We start from the raw sequence: 11,472 nt of genomic DNA on the forward strand, positions 1-11,472 counted from the left end.
AAGCATTATTGTTTCCTGCTTTAAGGACTTGCAACGCCCTGCCATGCGACTTCTTCTCCTGCCACTTTGTGACTTCTGCCACCCCTTGTTTCTGCTTACTGCCTGTCTTCGGTGCTCCTCTGGCTTTATTCCCACAGCACTATCCCCACCACTACTTAGCGTCTTGGAGTTCTCTTAATTCCCAACTTCCCAAAGAAGAAAATCTAATGGGTTTGTTGAACTACTTTGTCCCTGTTAAGCAGAGCCAGACCGAGGTCTTGAGGTGTCCTTGGGGCTGTCAGCTGTAGCCAGGGAAGCAGCTGGACCATGGCCATAGAAGGCAGTTGGCATCCAGTGGGTTCCATTCTGATACAAAGCTAGTTAATACACAGTTCTTTTCCTCCTCCTCTTTCTTTCCTTACCTATTCTCCCCCACTTCTCCACATGTTAGTCTGTATCACATGTGTGCCTTGATGTAGCAAAATATACCCAGTAATGCCTTTCGTTTCACTCTGAGATACAAAATACTAGAAGAGAGGCTTGACCTCACATATTTAGATTACCCCCAAATATGTCTTTCTTTTGTGTCTTATCAGATCAGAGGCCCATCACACAGGCTGTTTGGATTAGGTAGCTCTGTCATACTCATTTCTCCTCTCCCAGGAGCTGAGAGTCCAGTTGTAGAATGAGTCAAATGGAAGTATTCCTCCCCGTTTCATTTCCCTCTTCAGAGTAGACCAAAGAATGAAATAGTTATATACGGATTATGAGATGGGGGCTTTTACCCAAACATTGCCAATTGACATATAATTGTTCCTAGTCTTAATTTACTTATCTCCAAAATAAAGCATATTATCTGGCTGCTTGTCTCTTTACAGACTTCTTGTGAGTGGTATTGTGAGAGAGTCTATTGAGCCAATAGAATTTACTGGGAAAAAGGAATTAAAAATAACAGATGTGTTTAAATATATATAAATACATATCTTTGTCCCAGGCTATCTTGCTTCCTACCATTTAGCACCTCAGATGTTAAACCTGGATGGGAAGACTGGGTTCGGCTAACCTAGGATTTGCTTATGAGAATGGGGTTTGTAGGAGGGATGGTCAGTGGAGAATCTAGCTTTAGCGGAGTTTTGGCTTTCAACCAGGTGGTTGGCAAGATAGGATGGCTAAATTCATGGAACAAAGATGGAAGAGAACCAGGTAGAACAGCAGTCCACAAACATCCAGGAAGCCTTTCAGAGACAAAGGAACCTACATCCAGATCCAAAATCAGAAGCAGTCCAACACATGCCTCTTAGATACTTAGGAAACTGCCACCAAGTGGGTGTTCTCACAGGTTTTAATTAACTAAAAAGACTGGACAACCTGATTTATTTTTTTCCCCAAGTTTGTAAACCCAGCATCCTAGGCCTTTTGAATTTGCAGCATTGTGCACCAGATGCCATAAATGTCACATTTGTGTGTGACTAAGCATAAGGGATTCCATTGGTAACTCTGGCCCAGGCGACTGGTGCTGGCCTGAAGCTGAGCCTAGGGCTAAAACATCCATAGTGAGCTTAAGACCACAACCTGGCCCTCAAACCTCCTCATTATTGCAATTATGTTGCTGTCAAACACTCCACAAGCCATTGGAAACACAGTGGAGAATTTGGGGGTCAAGTGTTTTGTTGATTTCGGTTTCTGGGTTTTATTTTTGTGGTGTGCTTTTTAACTTTGAAGTACACATCACAGGAAAATTCATAGAAGTGGATTTTCTCTTTGCTTTTTTTTTTTTATAACTGAGATTTAATAGAAGAATAACAGAAAAATAAGAGTAGAGTGTAGGTAGACCAGTTGGCTCTGTTTTGTTTTACATGTTAAATGTTATTCTTGTACATTTATAATAATAAATTAAACCATTTATATTTATATGACACTTTATATTTTTTCAGAGTGCTCCCATTTGCACTATTTGTTTTGATCCTCGCGGCAGAACTTGAAGGTAGACATAGGGCCCAAGGGCACAGAAGTATGACCCAAAGGTATAGGGTGGGCAGGACATGCATCTTTTGATTTCCTAGCTCACCACTTTCTTCACCAAACCATGCTACTTCCCAAGTGAAGAGTAAAAGCCTGGGGCATTGATTGAAGATTGGGAAGAACATATTCAGAGATTTAAGGTTCTTATCAAGAAAAACTTAAATTCTGAGGTGGACAACAGAGGCAAAAACTATCCAATAAAGCTGTAAAAACAGACACAATAAAGGCAGCGGTTATGACACAGGAAGAGATAGGATAGTGAAGAAGGGACCAGTCCTATTCAAGAGTAAACAAAATCACGAGCAGGAACAAATAAATGGCTTCTGGCATATCTCTACCAAGGCATAGAGTGGGAAGGACCAAGTTACCCTGGATTGTGGCACAAAAAGATAAAAATAATCTCAGAGATACCACTGAGATTTGGACGGTGTTTGTTTTGTTTTGGGTTGGTTAGGTTTGCCTAGACTAGAGCTAACATGGAAAACTAAAATATAAACAACATATCCTCCCCCCTAGTATCTGATAGGTAGGAAAAATTCAGGAAAATATAACCTTGTATGGCAATCCATACACTTCAGAGGAAATCTAAGATGGGAATTTTAGGAAAATAAAAAGAAACATCAAAAGAATTATCTTGGGGTATTGAGTATGAAATCTGTAGCAGACATTAAAAACAGATTAATTAGCAAAGAAGCAAAAACTGGGACAGCTTACCTAGATATCTGCTAAGAGAGTCATTCTCTCAAAAACAGAATAATTAATTTTTCTTCCCATGCCTTGTTGATAGTTCTGAGAAGGTAGAGAAAGAGTAAAGAGTGAACATCTTACTTTGACCACCATTTTGATTAATTTGAAGGAGAGCTGTTTAGAATGTGGATGGAGAGGCAAAGTAAACCAACTATCTTGGAGTGTACGGTGGAGAGGGAGAGAATGCTGGATATGACCATCCATGTTCCGTAGAATTTAGAAAAGCAGATTTTACTACACATGGCCAGATTTCATTGTTTCTCATTGCCATGGATGGACCTTGAGGGTGTTATGCTGAGCGAAATAAGTCAGGCAGAGAAGGACAAATATCATATGTTTGCACGTATAGGAGGATTAGGAGGAACTTGACGGAGGAACAAGGGGGAGAAGAAGGGCGGAAATGGTGGGGGAAAGGGAGAGAAGCAAACCATGAGAGACTCTTGAATGCTGACAAAAACTGAGGACTGATGGATGTGGGGGGAGGGGGGATGGGCATGGAGGAGGACACTTGTGGGGATGAGCACTGAGTGTTATGTGGAAACTAATTTGACAATAAACTATTAAAAATAAAAAAAGAAAAGAAAAGCAGATTTTATTTAAGTTTTAAGGAAAGGTGGAGTTAGTCCCACAGTCAGATACTCAGTGTAGTATTAGGGGTGGAAGAGCAACATGAGGGGAGGGGTTTGGGAAATTCTAAAAAAGAATTCTGTGTCAGGAAGGCTAGGGTGCATGAAGAGTTCCATAGAGAACTGCCCAAGATAATAAAGGAAGCTCTTAGGGCTCTGCTCAGCTACCACAAAGAAGGCTATGAATCCCACATTCTAGGTAAAGAGATAGGCAGAAAGCACCTGCTATGCTAAACAAATTTAGATCTCCCAGCCTCTATGAGGGAATTTGTAGATAATTTCATATCTACCTTTGTATACTCTTCACTTTATCATGATAAATAGGAGATGTTTTAAAAAGACAGAGAAGGAAAAAATGTTCACCAAAGTTTCAAAATTGGGAAAGCATTTCTGATTTCTGAAACTCTAGACCCAGTAGGCTTGGTCGCTTACCCTCAAAAGTCCTTGACTATATCATTAAACAAATGATTGATGAGCACTTAGGAGAAAAAGGTTTTGGTTGACCAGAAACTCAGAATGAAGCAAGCCGTGTGGCAGTGTGGAAGAGAATGGGTTTGAAGTTCTGGAGATGGATCCTGGCTCCACTCTTTGGAGACTGTGAGAGCTTAGAGAAACCCCATCATCTCTTTGAACCTTTGTTTTCTCATTTTCAAGTAAAATGGGGAAAACCCAGCAGCTTCTTTACAAATTTGTTGTCAGAATTAAAAAAGATAAGTGAAAGTTTCCAGTTTGGTAATAACAGTTATTCAATAAATGTTTGTTTTTGAAAAGCAAAGAACTTCCAGCAGGACATGACTGTTAAAAAAGGACATGCAATTCTTGGGTGGTATTAGTGGAGGTATAGTGTTCTGTAAGAGGGAGAAGAGAGTTCCCTGGGTTCTGTGCCAGTCAGGTGCACTCCAATCTGGGCTCTATCTACTCCTTAAGAGGGATGTTACTAAGGTGAAGTATATAAAAGGACAGGAGGGCTCTGGGAATGTGTCCCCTGGAGAATGGGCACAGGAACTGAAGATGTAAACAACAATCTGGGGAAAATATAATGGCTCTTTTTAAGTATTTGAAAGGCTGGGATTAAGAAGGGGAGTTGGCCTGTTTTAGGAGATCCTGGTGGACAGTATTGCTACCACTGGGTGGAAGTGACAGGGACATAAAGTGGTTAAGCTTTCTGATAGTCAAAACTGTCCAACAATAGACTAGACTGCCTTAAAATAGGCTACACAGGGACTCTGCACTTATACTGCAGTCGTCTTTAGCAAGCCACCAGAAAATCAGTACAAAGGAGAAAGATCATTATGATATAAATCACTCTTTGGCTGTGTAGATGGATCTGGTTGGTTTTCCCTGTCTCAGGAAGTCTGAGTCCCACCTGGAAGACTGTCTCTGTATGTGTAGAGTGGAACCCAAGCTTCCTGAGGGAGTTAGGTTGAGTGGACTCTGAAACTCTGGAATTTCAAAATGAAATTATTATCAAACATTAGTCAACCATCTTAATCCTGTAGTTTTAAAGGAAAATGCAAGCATCCTTGAGATAGTGGCGGCAGTACTGTCTTTGAAGCCAGACAGATCCAAGTTAGAGTCTGGATCTGCCATCTATTATCTGCACAGATAATCTTTGGCAAGCTATTTAATCTACCTAAACCCAGTTATCTATATGATAAGGGACTTTTGGAGATTAAGTGAGATAACCCATGTAACAGGCTTAACATGGCTACTAGTGCTTAAATAATCCTAGCTATTGCCACTAGTATACTATTATGACATCAAATTATGGCACCTGCTTCCAATGGGCACTATAATAGAAGTTATAATTTTTGATGGGGTATCCTGGAGAGATCGGAGGACTGATCGAAGGTGGATATCAGGGTCTTAAATGGGTGCAATCCTGAGCATCCACAGGTAGGAGCTGGTTCAGTTTGTAACCCAGGGAGCTGAGAAATGTGCAAGAGACTGTTAAAAACAAATTGAATGAAGCTTTGCAAGGAAAGCCCTTAGCCAGGTGTCTGACAGGTTCCAAGCAACCAGTATATGATTGGTAAGTGAACGAGAGGTCATTAGAAGCAGCTACGAACCTTCAAGAAGCAACCAGAGAGTGGGCTGGTTCTTTCTTCCTAACTTGTCTCTTGGGGAGTGCTGTCACTATTGATAATTTCATTTTCACAGCTGAGCACCCGAGGCTCAGAGGGATTAGGTGCCTGGCCCCACCAGGAGCTGGAGGCTGGAGGAATGGACTGACTGGTCTCTGAGATTCTTTTCAGGGCTAAATTTCATTGCTCAGAGATCTCTTGGGCTACTTCTGTGCTCTGACAGGGCCAAATAACTGGAAAACAGAGAGGCAGACATTTGGCACCAGGTAGACCAGATTTTCCAATGTTTGAATTTTTTAGTTTCCATCCGGATGACTTGTGTTAGGAAGATGTAAGTTGCATTTATCCAGTGTAAATGAAGCAGCGAGTTTTGTGATGAGATGCTAATGCTCTTAGGCAACCTCATACGTCAGACTGAAGGGAAAAATCACCTTCTTCTGAATCGTGTGTTTGGCTGTGAGGAAGAACGCGGTCGCTGAATACAGTTCAGGATTCCATCTCTTGCTTTGGGTGTAGAAACAGACTTGGGTCAGTAATGAGCCATTTGTCAATACTCATTGAGATCCTAAAAACCAAGCCCCATCTCTTCTCTGCTTGACAGAGCTCATGGCACATCTGCCCTGGTGACCTGGGCCAAGACTTCTGAAATCCAGCTTAAAACTTGTAAGAAGAACTTGAGTCATGGTATAAAGTTCCTACAGAGCCGTTTTCTAATGAGATTTTCAATTCTAACAAAGATGTTCGTTGGCCTCTCCTTGAGTTCCAGATCCTATTAGAGAAAAGAGAGGGGAGAGGGGAGAGAGAGACCAAACTACAAAGCAAACAACAACAAAAAAAAACTGAACAAGACCCATAAACAAAAAGAATTATACAGCAAACATCATCATGTTGAAATCTAAACCTGCAGAAAGTTTATTTTGAAAATGAACTTCTCCATGAATTTGCTTAAAAAAAAAATAGCCCTTGCTGGTTCTAAATCCCTTCCCTGATTTCTGGATGTCTTTACAAGTCTATGGCTAGGTTATCCTTTTCTTTTCCTTCACACTCTGATCCAGTTTTGCAAGGAAAGTTGGAATGGTGGGTTTGGTCCCCAAATCAGGCTTTGGTGCACCCCTCCTCAACATCAGGGCTTGGCCTCATATCTATTCTCCATGCAGGGCTTGGGTCATCCTGTCTGAAAGGCCTGCGATACTGTGGCTTCTGGCCCTTCCATGCAATGAGTCAAGCAAATCGCTCATCAGCTCTGTTTTTTAATAAAACATGAATAGCACATTTTATGGCTTCCACTATTCAAACAGCAGTTGAGCCGAAGAGGAATTATTCCTTTTAATGGTTTGAACACTCATTTCCAAGCAGCCATGCTGCTTTGTCAAGCTTTTGCCTGAATGAGAGAATGACTGGCCTTGGAAAAAAAGAGGGCTTGGCAGGAGTTGACTAGGGTCTTCTCAGGATGGTGGGCAGCTGGGACGTGCATAGAACTGTCTCTCGGTTTCCTGTCATTGCAGACAACTCCTCTGTTATCCTGGGACAGTCTCCTAGGAAGCAGGGATGGGGGGCTGTGAGGTGCAGCATGCATTTGCCCAGAGAGAAACGTACTCCATTCTATCTCAGAGACATGCAGGCTCATAGGAAAGCTGTGGATGCAAATTTCCCATTCCCTACTAAGACTGTCATAGAAACATCCTCCTTGGGGCACCTGGGTGGCTCAGTCGGTTAAGCATCTGACTTTGGCTCAGGTTATGATCTCACGGTTCGTGGCTCAGAGCCTGGAGCCTGTCTTCAGATTCTATATCCTCCTCTTTCTCTGACCCTCCCCTGCTCACACTGTCTCTATCTCTCTCTCAGAAATAAATAAAACATTTAAAAAAATTAAAATAAAAAAGAAACATCCTCCCATTAAGTTGCAATGAACTTAAACATATGTGATATTCCTGGGACATCAGCAACCATGAGGGAGGTGGGCTAGGGACTGAAAAAATGCACTGTGTGGCAAGCTTAGTGATCTGCCTGGCACACAAGTATTGCTTGTTACTACTATTAGCTCCATTTCACAGAGAAAAACACTGAAGCTGAGATTTTCATCAATTGTAGTGCTATAATAGAACCCAGACTCAAACCCATATCTTCTTATTCCAAATCCCATGTGATTTCCATAGCATCCTTTGCTGCACTGAATTAGGGTCCTGATGGAGGCAGTGTCTAACCCCAGAAAACAGTTGATGCTGGGACCATTGGAGCACAGGGTCAGACTGGAAGCACGTTTCCAGGTGAGGTCAGTTTGAGACCCTCAATCCATGCTGTGAGGGGACTACAGGTAAGGCAGCAGACCCCCAACCCTTTAAAAACACTGATTGCCCCCACCCATGCCTATCTATCCTCCTTAGCATCTCTTTTGGTTAAGATGATTATTTTTTTTGAGCTAATCTGGACTGCAAGATCAGTGCCACATTTAACAGGCCAAGACCGAGAGAATCTGCCTCTTAGGGCAGGCTACAATTTTAAGGAGCTGTAACTTCTGAGCAGTTAACCTGGGGGCTATATATGTGGAAAGTCAGGCACACATGAAGATTTTGTTTTGTTTTTCAAATTGTTGATGCCATTCAAGGGATTGCTAATATCTTTTTATTGTTCCTTTACTGCAAATGTCTTTGCCCAGATAAGAAAGATTTCAGCAAAAAGGGTTTCTTAATTAAATATTGCCTCATGCCAGATTACTGCTCAGAAAGCAGCAGTGGGCTCCATTAAAGGATGAACTGCACTCCCACAGTCGACAGCTGATTAATGTGTTAATTAGGAACCCTGACCCCCTCCCCAGTCACCCAAATCTTCTCTTAAGACCGGCAGAATGTATATATTATGCCCATGTGGGTAACCTCATGGCATACTTTGGCTTTGACTTTGGACGTTTATATAAAAATAAAGGCTCAGTTGCCAACATGAATAGCTTTCTTTCTTTCCAGAGGAAATACAAGATGGAAAGAGTTATAGGAACCAGAAGTCCTGCCTTTCAGTTTTCTTATATCAAGAGCAAGTGATATTTCTGCTGAGGCAGTGTCTTTTGAGTAGTTTAGTGGTGTAGGTTGCCACACATTTATTTCACAGGAAAGGAGTGAATCCATCAGGCCACTGAGCTTATAAGTACTACCCTGGCAGTCAGCCACCAAAATATAAATACTCTAAATGGACTAAAGGAAATGTTCATTCTGTTGTTTAGAATTGGACACATCCCAGGAAGGTAAATTTAATCTTTTTGAGGACCGCTGTTATAGGGTTGAATGGAATACGCGTTTGTTTATCTCCTTTGTGATCTTTTTGTCTTCCTGGTGATACATTATGTATTTGTGATACGAAGCATTTCAGCTGTCTTGCTCAATGGCATTGCATTAGCTGATTGTTCAGTCCCCAGATTGCCATCGTTAAACAGCTTCAGCTTCAGCTCTGTCCAATCTGGGACCTGTTAGGAAGAGAAGTGGAACCAAAGAGGCCAGATTCCAACAGAAACAAAGCCGGGGTGGAATTAGGGGGAAATCATTCCAGAGCCCAGTGAGTTGAGCTCGGTACTTCTTAATCTTTATCTTTTAAAATATCTGGAGGAATTTTGGTACTTCTTGGCATAATAAGGAAAAACTAATGCCTCAAAAATTAAAAAAAAAAAATTAAAGCCGCCTGTGGAAAAAGAAAGGAAGAATATCCCATAACACACGATTCAGAAAACCATAGTTTATGAAACACATGCCGTGTATTTCAAGGATATGCAAATGTTATTTTATTAAAGAGAGAGATCTACAGTATATATTTTCACCTAACTATCACATCTTAAGTAATCAGCTCAGGCTCCTATGATGAAATCTTTAATTACCAGAAGTGTGTCATTAGTTAGATGTAGAGTGAATGATGGCTCTGCGTTTTATTGCCTCACATGATATAGCCATTTGTGCCATAAATTCATTGACCCCATCTTAAATGATGTGTCCTGTAAGACAGACTTGATTCATTATTTCTTAAGTGACAAGTTTTTTTCTCTAATAATTTTTTGCTTCATCAGAAAGATTGCTTTTCTGTATTTTTAAGTCAGTGTTCTGAATTGAAATATAAGGAGGCAAGGATACACACACACACACACACACACACACACACACACATTCACACTCGCATTACCCAAAACGAGACAGTCGTATACCGTCACACCATTACCTAAACACTTTACGGTGTTGCAGAAAATGGAGTAGTAAACATTAGACTTTAGCTTTAACTGGAAAGTTTCATGCAGTAGAATTTTGCTTTCAACTTTGATGTCTGAAATTCTTTTTATGTGGAAATAGATAAAATGTGGTGGAGAATTCTCACTTGATAATTGGGATAGATCTACAATCATTCCTTATTCATTAATGAATTATTAAAAGTGAAGGAAATGAAGGAAGGGAGAACATTTAAGTTATATTTAGATTATTTTTTTGCCTCCACTTGAAAATATTTATTAAGCTTGAGGAAACAGAGGAATCCTCTACAGGCAAATAATTCAATCTGGCAATTTAAAACCCAATTAAGGATTTCAGAAAACTCTTTCCCCTTATGGTTAAAAAGTAAGATCCAAAAGAAATATGCCAGAAAATTTGGCATATTATTTTAATTGGTTTAATTCATTGATAATATTTTTCAGTGCATGATTAAAGAAGCTATGTTTAATCCTTTACTTCAAGCTTATACATTTACCTCTTGGGCCTAATATTGAAACAGAATCAAGTGGCTTTATTTCATACAGAAACATAAATATATTAACTTTAATGAAATGATCAAGTTTTAAAAATAATAGCTTACTTGCCTCAAGTAAGTATTTTACCTTTATCTAGATAAGAATTTTGAGAATCTGGTGGATCTCATGTGTTTCTTTCATCAGACGCAATTCTTCACTTACCTGTAAACTAGACATCTCAACTATGATTTAAAAAAGAAAATTCCTGTAACTCTAGAGAAAACTGAAAACACTGTAGTGAAACATAGAAGTATATTAACATTGAAATTATTTTTCTTGCAACAAGTATTTTGAGAGGGTAATTTGATATGAGACTACACAAAAAACTGACAAAATACTAGTAAGTATCTGGTATTCAGTCTCACACCTTCCAGTATATTACCTGCAAATATCAGTGGGAAAAAAAGTGAGAAGGAAAGAGTGGATTTACACATACAGACCCGTATCTGCCACAAGTGTGTACACCCACAATCACATGCAAGCATGCCACCACTGTTTACAGTCAAGGAAAGCTGAGAGTTAAATGAGATGAGTAATCAAATGCCCAGCATATGTTGTTTTTGCATTGTTGATGTGACCAATCATTATTAAAAGTTATCATCTTTTAATGCTATCAGCTTACCATAGTTAAAAAAAAAAAAAAAACAGGCACCACCAACAACAGAACAGACACCCTCCTCAACAAAAACAAGGTTCCATTTACAGCAACATTGGAACCAATGTTTTATAGAGGAGAGCCTTGAATTCAATGAACTCACCATTGCACTGCATTTCGAGTTCTCTCTCTGCTGCTGTATGGATTGAGTGCTAAGGAAATGATGAGAGAGAGAGAGAAAGAGAGAGAAGAAAAAGAAAAGAAAAAATTGCGTGTGTAATTTTCAGTCAAAAAAGTAAGGCACTGAAGAACTACTGAAAATTTTGACATCTGTTTATCTGTTTATAGCTATGGCAAGATTACTCATATTAATTCTTGTTTAAAATGCCATATGAAGGAAAGACATTTGTGCAAACAAGAGTCATATTTGAATTGTAGATCATGTCTTCACCATCTGTGAGAGCTGATGGTGTTGCAAAATTAATGTGTTAATGAAATCACAATAATTTCTCCAAAGTAATGGGTTCTGAAGCCGAGAATGACTATTTTTTGAACTTTGATGTCTAGTTATTTCCAATTGGGAAAAGCTCTCAGCCTTTAATTAGTTCTGCAGCCCAACTTTAAAATAAATTTGGTGATATCTTGCTTTTGCCAGGAGTCGATTTG

General features: G+C 39.9%; 1 protein-coding gene across 1 annotated transcript in view; it reads left to right on the forward strand.

Moving 5' to 3' along the window:
* SOBP (sine oculis binding protein homolog) overlaps window positions 1-11,472 on the forward strand; it is a 147,357-nt gene that overhangs the window by 130,831 nt on the left and 5,054 nt on the right. The gene's annotated exons all lie outside the window — the stretch shown is intronic.

Source organism: Crocuta crocuta, unplaced genomic scaffold (genome assembly GCF_008692635.1).
Source record: "Crocuta crocuta isolate KB4526 unplaced genomic scaffold, BGI_CrCroc_1.0 scaffold147, whole genome shotgun sequence".
Lineage (NCBI taxonomy): Eukaryota > Metazoa > Chordata > Mammalia > Carnivora > Hyaenidae > Crocuta > Crocuta crocuta.